Genomic DNA, 13,779 nt, shown 5'->3' with positions numbered 1-13,779 from the left:
CTTTGATAGGGGGCAAAGATTCTTACAAGGTTGGTACAGGTGGGTAATTAAAAAAATAAGAGTGAATTTATCTGCATACATTATTTAAATACCTAAAGCATTTCTCTGCTTTAATGATAAATTACGATCAGTAAAATCTGTTGGCTGCCTTCAAGCTAACTAATGGATCACTAATCAGCAACAGTCGAATCATCCTAACTAAGGTGGAATAAATATCTTCACGGAAGCTGCAGCGAATTTTTCAGTCTAAACTTTACATATGCATGTCTATATTCTTGTACTTCATCTGTGTGTATGAATGTGTGCATCCATGTATTCGTATGCACATGGTAAAACCCTATTCTTTCATACATTCTTGTTCACCCACCACTGCTCTCTTCTTTTTTGTATGTTGTATAAGAAAGATTGTTCCTACAACTAATTAATCCTTAAAGAGATTGGCTGATACATCTCATTGTTAGCAATACATTTTTAATTGTTCATTTTACTCAAGCACCATTTGAACACAAGTCAATTTGCAATTTCATTAGAGAACAGAAAAGGCCTGGGGTCTATTCCTGGTTTAAAAAAAATAAAAAATAAAAAGCAGGCAGAATTTCATAAAGAATGTTAATCCTCTAATTAATCAAGCAAGAATTTATGTGTCCTGCTACTTGAGCATAAGTCTTCTTGCCAAGAAATGTACTTTGTCATACCTACCCCTCCAGAGAAACCTCTTTTACTAGCACTGTGGCCAAATACCCTGGCAACTAATGATGAGCTTTGAAGCAACATTCACAGACCATTTGCTTTGATGACATTTGGAGGCTTTTCTCCCTCATTCCCATTCTATTGTAAGTAGAGTACATATGCCATACAGCCTTTGAAAACTAATCAATACAGTAAGGTTTGTCAGGTTGCGGCTGACTAGTATTACGTCTTTAAAACTCTTTTCTTAGCTGACTTGTTGTACACATTTTTAAGCTAAACCTTATGAAGGGGGTTGGGTAGATTATCCTTACTATACTCACAGGCACACTAGTGTGCCATGGCTCTTTCTTCCATATTTTAACATCAAAAGCTCATAATCTGTGTAAGTTAACCTTCCATAAAACTAAAATTATATGGTCATCATACATAATCTGATGATTGATTACAGCTGTCAAAAAGGTCACAAATTGTAAATGTTTACTACAGTTGCACCATGAAAATTATTACATACTTTTAAAAAATCCATCTAGAGAAAATAGACAGCTTACATTCATAGGTTGCAGAACTGAACCATATATGTTTTCTTTGTGACTTTTAGCTCTCTTAAAATCAATGTTAAAACCCTTAGGTCTGATTTTTCATTTCAATGTCTTTGTGTAATGTGCCTCAACCATACCTCATCTAATTTAATAAGATGCAAGCTAAGGAAGTACTTAAGTTACTTATCAAGGGTTTCAGATGACACATTATTATTGTATTCAAAAGTCAATATTTGCTAATCATGTTAGTACAGGAACTGTTCCAGGCCTACAATTCTTAAATTGCAGAGATATTTAAGATTAATTAAACCTATCTCCCTTGGTCCTCTCTCTTCACCTCTGTGGAAAGAGTAAATCAATGACATCCTACGCAAGCCCAGGGAGCCAGAGCTTCAAGTCTGAAAGCCACTAACATCTTGAAGCCTCTGTTTGCATCAGTGCCCTAGAGTTGAGCTTTGCCATTTCTCCACGGTTTAAGGAATATTTGTATGTTTTGAGAGCAAAGTTCACCGATTCGCTTGACGTAATTAAAGAGGTATACCCATTCCTGAGCATGTAACATGGACTCCAATATTTATTTAAGTCAGGACAGTGCTGAAATAATATATTGTCTGACTTCTTCTTTCTTTTTATTTGAAAACTTGTGGCTAAATTTGCAGCAAATGAAGTTGAAAGGGCACTTGCCCTTTTTCAAGCCTGGCTTAATGAGAACATGCGATGAGAACTGGGCCCACATCACTGAAGGGGCTACACTCAAATGACACGGTTCCAGTGAACCCCTGACCTCTCGCTTATACCCATGAACAGAGACAGCCAATTGTTCAAAGGTCAAGGCTCCTTTACTTTTAGGCAGTAAACCCATTTCTAATCTAATGTTACATACAGAGCCCAGGACTTGGCTGAGATTAAGTGATAAATAAAACTTTGAAGTCTTATTAACGTGTATTGACTAGGAGAAAACTGGAAAACGTAGTACTGCAGTGATGACTTACAGTAGCTGCTAGTTCCATTCCCTTGGGCAGAGACTAGTGCATTAACCCAATATGCCACCCAGCATATATTTACAGGTAGTTAGTGAACACAGTAATGCTATGCAAACTGAATATCTGGAACATGAATCAATAGAGACCAGCTAATTAGGTTATAAATGCATTGATTTTATTTTTAATATGTCCTCAAATAGAGTCTGTGAGTAAGCACTCTGAAATGGGGCTCTTAAAATGAGAGAAGCGACAATCAGATTATTCTCTGCCACCCTCCAATCAATCCAGAAGAGGTAGGTAAAATACTCTGATGCATATTCTATATAATCAGAATGACACATCCTATTAATATTCCAATTACTGTTGAACTATTAACAATGCCTGAGTGTGGTGTCTTAGAACCTCATAGCAGTAATCCGGGAACTTTGTGTCTTTTGTATTCATTCAGTTTAAAATGAGACAATTTTCCCTTTAAAGCACTTTTATTAAACATTATTTTATGCATGGATTTAACATCCTAATTGATTTAGGTGGACTCTCAGAATGAGTTTCTAACTCCTTTTGTTCTTTTCTTCACTGAAAGAGGTCAGCAGCTGTGATCTTATTTATAAATTTAAATGCCAAATTTCAGCACAGTGAGTTACTATTAAAATAATACTTATCCATGTTCATAAAAAATCTCTCTTCACACTGTAAAAACCAAGAATCCAATAATTTAATAAACTAGTCTAGAGTAAGAATGGGCCAGAATTGTCAATCTCATCTTAGAACACATAAAAATCATGAAATCATAGACATGAAAGTGACTTTGGAAAAGATACCGAGATGTTTCCAGTCTTCTAAATACCATCTCAATCTAAAATTTGCTTCTTTTTTTGAAACTCATTTAGGAATCTATTCAGTACCGTAGATAAACTATAGTTCTGTAAGCTAACAACCAACTGCTAGTTGAAAACGTCAAACTTGTCATCATTTCGTTAACACTTTATGATGTTAACTTTATCTTAATTAACTTTGATTAAATAAATTTGTGTGATGATATAGTGTAGATCCACCTCTGCTTTCTTACATTATGTAGCTGCTATTGGCCATGAATATCCTGAACGTGGCACTCAGTGCTGGTGCTCTGGCACAGCTTGAGAGGAGTGGAGAGAGAAAAAGATGGATGGATGTGATTTAGGGGTAAAGTCTGAAAGATTAATAGTTGACCTGGGGATATAAGGAAAATAGAGGAATCAAGGATACTAGACTTATGGCTTGAGAAACTGAGTGGATATCTATTTCTAAAGATGGAAAATGCCAGGGAGATGAACTTGAGTTTGGGGGCTATTGGTGAAATAAAGAATTCTCTTTGGATATGGTAAGTTAGAGATGCCCAAGTGGAGATTCAAGGGTGCTGATGGATATTTAAATCTGAGGCTCAGAAGTAAGGTCTTTTTTTCTTTTTTTTAAAAGAAGTAAGGTCTTAACTAAACAAGTGAACTAAAGCATTGTCAGCATATAGATGGCATTTAAAGCTAGGAGAATGGATCGGCTAGGGGCCCCTGGGTGGCTCAGTTGGTTAAGCGTCCGACTCTTGATCTTTGCTCAGGTCATGATCTCAGGGTTCTGGGATTGAGCCCTGCGTTAGGCTCCATGCTCAAGTGGAGAGTCTGCTGGAGATTATCACTGTCTCCCTCTGCCCCCCACTTTGGTCATGTGCACCTGCATTCTCTCTCTCTCTAAAATAAATAAATCTTTTTAAAAAATGGATGGGCTAACTCAAGGGATGAGTATAGAGAGAAAAGAGGGGCTGAACTCTGAAAAATCAACATTTAAAAGATAGGCAGTAAGTAGCCTCTGTGTAGGGGTCAAAGACCATGTTCCAGAAGACTTGATCAAATGATTCAGAATGAGATGTGAGAAGTGTTCCTTTCCTCATACCCTAATAAACTGTACCAAGTTGAGATATTTGCTTATAAAGGATCACTTCATTATTCTTGTTTTTTTTTTTTTAAGATTTTATTTACTCATTTGACAGAGAGAGAGAGAGAGATCACAAGTAGGCATAGAGGCAGGCAGAGAGAGAAGGGGAAGCAGGCTCCCCAATAAGCAGAGAGCCCGATGCAGAGCTGGATCCCAGGACCCTGAGATCATGACCTGAGCAGAGGCTTAACCAACTGAGCCACCCAGGTGCCCCTATTCTTGTTTGTTTTTAAATTAAAATTTCAATATAAAAAGCTAAGCAACTTATCTGAAAATAAGTATAGTAAGAGGATGGGGGAAAAAAAGAGGCTGAGGGTCATGCTAACTCTATTCCTGAATCAAAACCTTTGCAGTTGCTATTCCTTGTTTTTCTGGGACACTTCACCTTCAGAAATCTATATGCCTCACTCCCTCATGTTTTCCTGGTGTCTATGTAAATGTTATCCATTTGATGAGGACTTCATTGACTTATTTAAAATAGCAACACCCATCCTATCCCTATCACTGTCTATCCTCTTTCCTTTCTCTTATTTTATCCCATAGAACTTCTCACCATCTGGTATATACTTGTTTATTTGCTTGTTTTCTGTCTCTTCTCACTAGAACATAAGCCCTACAAGGTCAAGAATTTTGTTTTATTGCACTGTTGTGACACAATGCCCCACTCCCTAATACTTGACACATCGTAGGTTCTCAACATATGTATTTTAAATGAATGAATGAAAGAACAAACCAACCAAAGAGATCAAAGGGAACAGTCAAAGGGGTATCAGGAAAACCTGGAGGTATCTTAGAAGCTTAAAAAAATAAAAAGTGTTTGGAAATGGAATATGGTCAGATAGGTTAAATGCTGCAGAAGGGTCCAGGAAGACGACACAGCAACAAACGCCTCACACTTGGCATCATGAGAGTAACCGATGTTGGAAAGAGCAGTTTCAGTATAGTGGTGGGGTCAGGAGTCAGAATGATGGCTGAGGAGGTATAAGGAGATAAGGAAGTGGAAATAGAATCAGTAGGTAACAAATCTGAGTTTTGCTGTGAAAGAAAGTATTGGTGCAAGTTAATACAGAGGAATATGAGATGTAAGAAGGGTGCATTATTAATTTTTGCTCTGGATTTTTACTGGTGTATGGATTACTCCTGCTACGGTATTGCTGGTTAACAAACAACCATAAAACCTTACTGGCATTCGACAACACACATTTTTTACTTCGCTGGAGTGCTCAGCTAGGTGGTTTTGCTTTATGTCTGGCTTTTAGCTGGTTGTTGTCTGATCTTCAGCTAGGATTACTCAAGTGTGTTCCACATGTCTCTCGTCCTTAGAAACCACAGTCTGAAAGCAGATGTCCTCCTATTGATTACCAGCCTAGTTTCGATATGTTCTCAAAATGGCAGCTGAGGCACAACACATACATGGAAATAGGCAAGTCCTCTTGAGCCCTGGATTCAGAAGTGGCACACTCTGTCACTTTTTCTTCATTCTGTTGACCAAAGCAAGTCAAGAGGGCAGCTAGATTCAAGGGGGAGATATTCCAATTACTAGAAACAAACTGTTCTAAACTTAGCAGTGTAAAATAACCATTTTATTGTCCTTACAAATTCTCTGGGTCAGGAATTCAGACAAGGCAGAGTGGGGGGGAGGGGTTGGCTTACCTCTGCTCCATGATGTCTGGAGCCTCAGTCGGTAAGATACAAAGACTAGGGACTAGAATCATCTGGAGGCATCTTTACTTAATGTTTGGTAGTGATGTTGCTTATCAATTAGGACTATAGCTGGAGCTGTTGGCTGGCACTAGCATGTGGCTTCTCCATGTGGGCTAGGCTTTCTCACAGCTTAACAGAAAATTTGATTCTCACATGGCAGCTTAGAGCTCTGAAGGCTGATGTCCCAGTGTACAAGGCATAAAGCATGTCTTCTTTTATTACCTAGTCTCAGAAGTCATACAGTGTCACTTCTGACACATTCTATTGGCCACAAACCAATTCTCAAGCCTTCTCCAGATTCAAGAAGGGGGAACTTATAGTCCACCACTTTTTGGGAAGTGGTAAATTTAGGAGATGGATACAGGCACATGAGTGTGGGAGGGAGAAGAAGAAAGATGCGGTAGTTTACATCCTAATATCAGTTGTACTTCATTTGGTGTTACTTGACCCTGTCTACTCATTCTATCTGAGAGCAGCCAACACAGGCTGGAAGGCTCTTCACCCCATAAGAAAAAAAAAAAAATTTTTTTTTTTTTTTAAAGATTTTATTTATTTATTTGACAGAGAGAGATCACAAGTAGGCAGAGAGGCAGGCAGAGAGAGAGAGGAGGAAGCAGGCTCCCTGCTGAGCAGAGAGCCCGATGCGGGACTCGATCCCAGCACCCTGAGATCGACCTGAGCCGAAGGCAGTGGCCCAACCCACTGAGCCACCCAGGCGCCCCAAAATTTTTTTTTTTTAACATAAGACTGGAGCCTCCGCGATAAAGAATTTTTTCAAATTGACTCCATCCACGTGATTTTGAGATTAAGTCCCTGAAGAGTCTTGGGCATAGCTTCTGAGAAAGCTGCTTTACATTTAAAAGCCACAACAAAAAGTATAAATGCAAGTCTCAGCAACTTGTACTATAAGGGGTCGGTTCTCAATGTTGGACTGAACGACTCCCAGGTCTTCTCCTGAGACATTTCTAGGGTGGCTTTGGTGTTCAGAAATTTCAGTATAGCAATACCTTACAGACCATGCTGATTGCAGGTTAAGTTTGCAAAAGCCTGTAAGGTATTTCAGGTCTTTGAGTTATTTGATTATTCAAATTAATTTTAGCCACACATGTTTATATAGGAGTTCTCTTATTATTTCATTTCTTATATTTAGTTATAATATGCCATTATTTCAACAAATCACATTTTGAATATGCTAAACCTAAGCATTTGGGAAATAGATGAAACTTTTAAAAGTAGATTTTGCTTTTCCTTGTGGGCTTTCTGGGCTAAATCTTTGAAAATAAGCTGACATCTGTTGTAAATTTATGTTATATATTTATGGTCTCTAACACATATACAACTTTATACAATTCAATAAACACAAAAATGAATTATATAATACTGTTGTTCCCCCCCAGCCCCTGCTTATTGTAGGGGATACATTCCAAGACCCCCAGTGGATGCCTGAAACCACAGATTACACAAAACACCATATATACTCATGATTTTTCCTATACATACACACCTCTGACAATATTGAATTTATAAATTAGGCACAGTAAGAGAGTAACAACAACTAATAATAGAACAATTAGGGCGCCTACATGGCTCAGTGTGTTGAGCCTCTGCCTTTGGCTCAGGTCATGATCTCAGGGTCCTGGGATCCAGCCCTGCATCGGGCTCTCTGCTCAGGGGAGAGCCTACTTCCTCCTCTCTCTCTGCCTGCCTCTCTGACTACTTGTGATCTCTGTCAAATAAATAAATGAAACCTTAAAAAAAAAAATAGAACAATTATAATAATATACTGTAAAGAATTTATGTGACTCTGGTGTCTCTCTTACAATGTCTTACTGTACTGTGCTCACCCTCCTTTTGTGATGATGTGAGAAAATAAAATCCTGTGTGATGAGATGAAGTGAGGCCCATGACGGAGGCATGGTGACGTAGTGTTAGGCTGCTATTGACCTTCTGACTAGACATCAGGAAGAGAATCGTCAGCTTTCAGATTGTGGTTTCCTGCAAGTAACTGAAACCATGAGAAGCAAAACTATAGATGGGGGTACTACTGTATATATATTATGTATTGATATACAATATATCTAAAAACAATTTGATTTATAAAAGAGAAAGTTTCAATTCATTCTTTAGTGTTACATATTGGATGTAATAAAAAAATAGATGCTAAATAATTGACATAATATACTATTTGAAGAAGATGAGATTTTTTTTCATGAGTAGGGAGAGGAGTATTTGAATAAATATCATCAAATATTATCAATATTTATAAAGCATTTTGTGGCTTAAGTTTTTTTGAATTATTGTATGTATAGCCTTCTGTTATATATAAGGCAGGCATTATTGTTTTTTATTCATTTTAGAGATATGGAAACAGGATCAGAATATTTTTTTTTAAAGATTTTGTTTATTTATTTGACAGAGATCACAAGTAGGCAGAGAGGCAGGCAGAGAGAGAGAGGAGGAAGCAGACTCCCCGCTGAGCAGAGAGCCCATGCGGGGCTCGATCCCAGAACCCCAGGACCATGACCCGAGCTAAAGGCAGAGCCTTTAACCCACTGAGCCACCCAGGCACCCCAAGGATCAGAATATTTAAATGGCTTTCTCAAAGTAAGAAAATGGCAGAGCTATAATTTGAACCCTGTTTCTGTTGCATCTCACTAAATGGATTGTGTGTATGTATAATGACATACCTAAATTTATACATATTTATATACATGTGTCAGTAATATGTCAATTTTATGTTATTCATAATCACATATCTTATTTTGTGTATGTCCATAGAAATGAATATATTAGTGGTTATTTAGATTTTAAGCAAATCACTCATATTTTTAAAGATACAAATATATACTTACTCGTACATTTTTCCATCTACCCATCAAACTTCTGGTTGATATCTGAAAATATGTTTGCATCTGATACACATTGGGATAAGGAGGTATTTAAAAGATTACAGGTAATAAAAATACCTTTAGATTTTTGAAAGCCAAACAAACATAGAACCTTAGTGTTCAAACCTGGCATTTTACTCACTTTGTTTTCAGAGCTAAAGGGATTCAGCAGTTAAAATTCCATGAAAATTTATGAGGAGGAGCCAAGACAGAGAAAAGAGTGTTTATAAATAAACCAGCCTTGATCTGACAAAGCTTTTGCTAAAAGTTCAACGTAGAAGACTCATCCATAGATTCAAGGGCAAAAAACTTAAGAAAAAAACCAACTGGGCGGACATTTACCAGAAGGCATGTGGGCGTTAAGTAGAAAGGAGCTGCTGGGTGTGGATGAGGCGGAGTGGGTCTCCCAGATTAGCTGCTTTCTAATACGGATCCAGTGGAAGGACAGGGCAAAGAGGAAAGAAAGTCAATGATACCAAACCATAAGAGCTCAGGCCTAAACTCACAAAAGGCAAAGATACTATTTTTTTTCCTCCAAAAGAACCTTGATATCTGAGGAGTAAAGTTAAAAAAAAAGACTTACAGCAATTCCTTAATGTCTCAAACCCATGACCAAGTTAATGTACTTTCGTCTCACCATACCTCTAGGATTCCAAAGCTATTCATTGTAAGCCAAAGGAACAATTTAGTAATGGGTTTTTTTTGGAGGAAAACACCATATTAAATGCACACAATGAATCTAGGACACAGTCTGGTTGCAGAAATGTGCAAATGGATGTGTGTTGTGGGGGTGGTTGAACATCTTAAAATCAAGGAAATATTTGATTTGAACCACTTAAGTTAAGAAAAAGATTTATTTAGTGAATGGTACTCAAACGATAACAAGGTTTAACAGAAAGCAGACTTTCAGTGGGGTACAATTAAACAAACAGTTAAATAATCTCATATACAAGTGCTTAAACAAGCAAACAATCATAGACTGCCTTGATCACCACTCTGTGCACAGAGCATGAGTCAGAAGAAATTATTTCAGCATCATTGAAGGGAAAAGCCATATTGTGCTCAATTCTGGTTGACTTATTGCAAATAAGGATATCAGAGAAAATGAGAGGTTTATGGCAGAAGGTAGATAAAGTTATTCAGTGACTCAAGGAAATTAATTACGGAGGAAAAGCTCAAAAACTAGGTGCGTCTGTGATGACCTCATTGAGGGAAGCAAGGATGACAGGTGTTGCAAGGGTGGATACCCCGAAGGGATCTACAATTATAACAACGAAAAAGGGAAGTATAAAATCCCCAAGAGGGGCAAGCATGAGCAGAATTTCATTGATATCTCTCATCTACCCCTTAATATTAGTTAGTATTGAAAAGAAAGAGTTCTGAGAAGTGATTAAGATGAATACAAACAGGCCAAATATGGACCTGATTAAGAATTCAGAGGGAGGGAAATCAACTCTTATGAAGGTACATCTTTTATAATTTTACTTTGTCTGGAATTTTGCTGACCCCCAGTGAATACTTAAGGAGAAAAAAATATACCCCTAGCTTGTCTGGAACTGGGATGTGAATTCAAGCTCTATGTTTTAGTATAAGGCAAAGCTTTTTTCTTTGTTTATTCTTGTGATTAAAATATTACATGAAATGAAACCTAGTAGTGTGTTATAACTACTGTTCAGATGCCACATTTCAGTTATTATATGCCATACTTTATGACTCTCAGAAACCTTTGAGATTAGACCCATGTGAGATCCTCTGGTGTCTGCTCCATCTCCTACTGAACTTGTTTGTATCTGATCGCAGTGATTTGAGCTCTTGATGGGAGAGAACGGAAGGAAAAAGTCCTCAAACTTTATAAACACAGAATACAGATTAATAGCTAAGTAAATGTTCACTTGACATAAAATGTTGATCAGGATGTCTCTTCGGAATATTTCTGCACTACCCTTGGCATTCAAGACGCATATTTGGATTCTATTAAAAAGAATCCTCGAGAAAGCCCAGAATTTACCTAGGAAAAAACGAGCAAAACATGAAATGCCCTTAAGCTTCACCATTCTATAATTGCAAGTAAGGTCATATTAACAATAATGGCCAATATCCTTGCAGTTTGAATGGCTTTTCTTAGAACAATATTACATCCAGAAACCTTAATGAGAGGAATGCATATTCTGTTTTTCTAAAAATTTTAAACTTCTGTATAACTGAAGGTGATGTTCACTGAGTTGAGAGGAGAAAATTCCAAAAATAGGTTTAAGGCTACATAATTGCTATCTTAATAAAAAAGGCTAATATCTTAATATATAGAAGCTCTTGCAAATCAAAAAAGATTGATAATTGTGGGAGAAAATGGACAAGTAATAGATATAAAACAGATGCTCAACTACTAATCAAAGCAATGTAAAATGAAATTACAAAATAATATGTTTTGCCTCTCATAAAATGAATTGTTAATAATCTGAACTGAGCAGGGTGTGGGGGGAATGACAAACTCTTAGATGAGAAATGAGATTTTAAATTGGAACATTTTTAGAGGGTGATTTAATAAGACAAATAAAAAATTTAAATGTATAAATTTTGCCTCAGCAATTCTACTCTTAGGAATATATTCCAATGAAATAACCAGACAAGTACACAAAATTTATGTCTATATACATGGAAATTTTATAATAAGTAAATAATACAGATAGATTGAAAATAACCTTAATTTTTATTGGTCAAGTTTGAATAAAGAATGGTAGAATTATAAAATGGAATATGGCAAAGCCTTCAAAAGGATAAAGTGACTATTATGTGGAGTTTTCACTGAATGCAAGCATGGTTGGACACTAGCAGACTGAATAATAAAACTTTCATACTAATGTATGAAAAGATCATATATCTATAAATGTTTGTTACAGATTGAATAATGCCCCCAACAAAGGAGATTCAGGCAATGTGACCATAAAGGCAAGGATTAGAAAGACACAGCCAGGATAGGATTGTCTTGTAATTCTATAGAGAAGCAAACTGAGCCTCAGAGAGGCCATGTAAACTTCCCAAGGTCTTGTATTGTCTAATAACTGACAGAACTTGGATTCCAACCAGGCGATCTGACTTCAGAATGTCCTTGTTCATGGGCATAGGATAGTATAAGTTCAAGCTTCAACTGACTATCTTCTCTTTATTGAGCATCTATCTATGTATGTGTCATATAACAAGCAAGCCCTACCCTTGGGAAAGATAATCATTTCTTGGATGTATTATATATATTAACATATATTAAAAAAAAAGGAAAGAGCTTTCCTTTTTAATTACTATATAGCTTTTTTTTTTTTTTAACTTACTTATGCCAGATGTTATGTTAGATGCTGGAATGTAGCAATGAACAAGAAAGGGAGGTCTCTGTATCTCTGGAACTTAGAGGAGGAGATAGACAGTGAGTCTCTAAATGACCTCAGCCAAGCAAAGGGATGGAGTAAAAACATTCCAGAAAGTAGGAATAGCATGGGCCTTGGGCAGGAAAGGTATGCATTTATCCAGCAAATCCCTGTAGATCACAAGGTGGTCTCCCTGAAGAGGAAATAGAGAAAGCATTGAGTTCCCAGAAGGACTTAACAAAAATCCCACAAGTTCTTACTCATCATATCCCATTTTAATGATTAGCTTCATGAGGTCAATCTCTTAAGATAGAGGACTACAAAATATTCCTTTGTTACAACACTATAGTTTGTCATCATGAGATTATTTTAATTAAAGTACTTGAATAAACCTTAATTTTTAAGTATTTAAAGTCTTTGATTCAAATCAAATCAGAGAAATCAGATTTCCCTAATATTCTTACAATACACACACACATTCACATATTCACAGTGATACATTCTCACACCCATACATACATAGTAACACACCCTTACACACATGCTCACAGGCATTCTCCCATACACACTCATACTCTCATGCATATTCATATGCAGTAGAGCACACACAGACAATCATACAAACACACACATGCTCACATACTCATCTCTACATAAACCCACACATTCTAAGGGAGGGTGCTCAACTCATTTATTCAATATTTTAACAAATACTTATTGATCATCTGCCAAGTGCCTAGAGATGAAAAAAAAAAACAACCCAAGATTCATCTCTGCCCTCATGGGGCTGTACCTCTGCTCCTAATGGGAGGTACAGAGACTCAACAAGACAGCAGAAAATGCAGATTATAATTCCAGCTTGTGATGAGCAGCATTGAGAAAATAAGTCAGGTGATGAGAGAAGTGTTGCTGGAAGGTAGATGATTTAGGGCAGATGAAGAAGGCTTCCCTGGAAGAGGACGTTTGAACGGAGGCCTAATGACAAGAATGAGCCAATCATTCAGAGAAAGGGAGAAAGAACAGTGCAGACAGAGAAGAGCAAGTGCCTGGAGAAAGGGGTTGGTGTAGACAAGGAACCAAAATGTGGTTGTATGGCTGAACTTCTATGAGCAAAGTGATGGTGAAAAAAGATCCAGGAAGGGACACAGAAGTTAAATTAAGCCCCTATAAACCCTGGAGCTGAATTGGGATTTATTCTAAGAACAGACAGAAATAACAGATAGTATATATATATGTATATGCCCCCACTTGAAAGGATTTGTAGTTTTATAAGTCCTTTCTGGCTACCGTTTGAGGAATGGACTAGACAGGACACGGGTAGAAGCTAGGGACCCATGGGGAAGTGGATGCAGTTGGCCGGGAGGGAGTGATGATAGTGGTATGGGTATGATTGGTCACAGTGGAACTGAGGAGAAGGTCATGGATTTAGGATGTACATTGGAAGTAAGAAAGACAGGATTTTGTCACAGCTTTGACGAGGTGATGAGATCGGGTAGGGTTAAGGATGTTCTGCTTGAGCATCTGAGGACACTGTGGTAGCTGGCCTTTTTGTAATCACTGTCTGTGTCATAGTAGTGGCTTCTATTTATCCAGGGCTTACTGTGTGCCAAGTATGTGCTTTATATGTATTATCTTATTTATTCTTTACATCTCT

This window comes from Mustela putorius, unplaced genomic scaffold, assembly GCF_011764305.1.
Source record: "Mustela putorius furo isolate JIRA1106 unplaced genomic scaffold, ASM1176430v1.1 tig00000224_pilon_pilon_pilon, whole genome shotgun sequence".
Classification (NCBI taxonomy): Eukaryota; Metazoa; Chordata; class Mammalia; order Carnivora; family Mustelidae; genus Mustela; species Mustela putorius.
Note: the sequence above shows the minus strand (reverse complement) of the source record.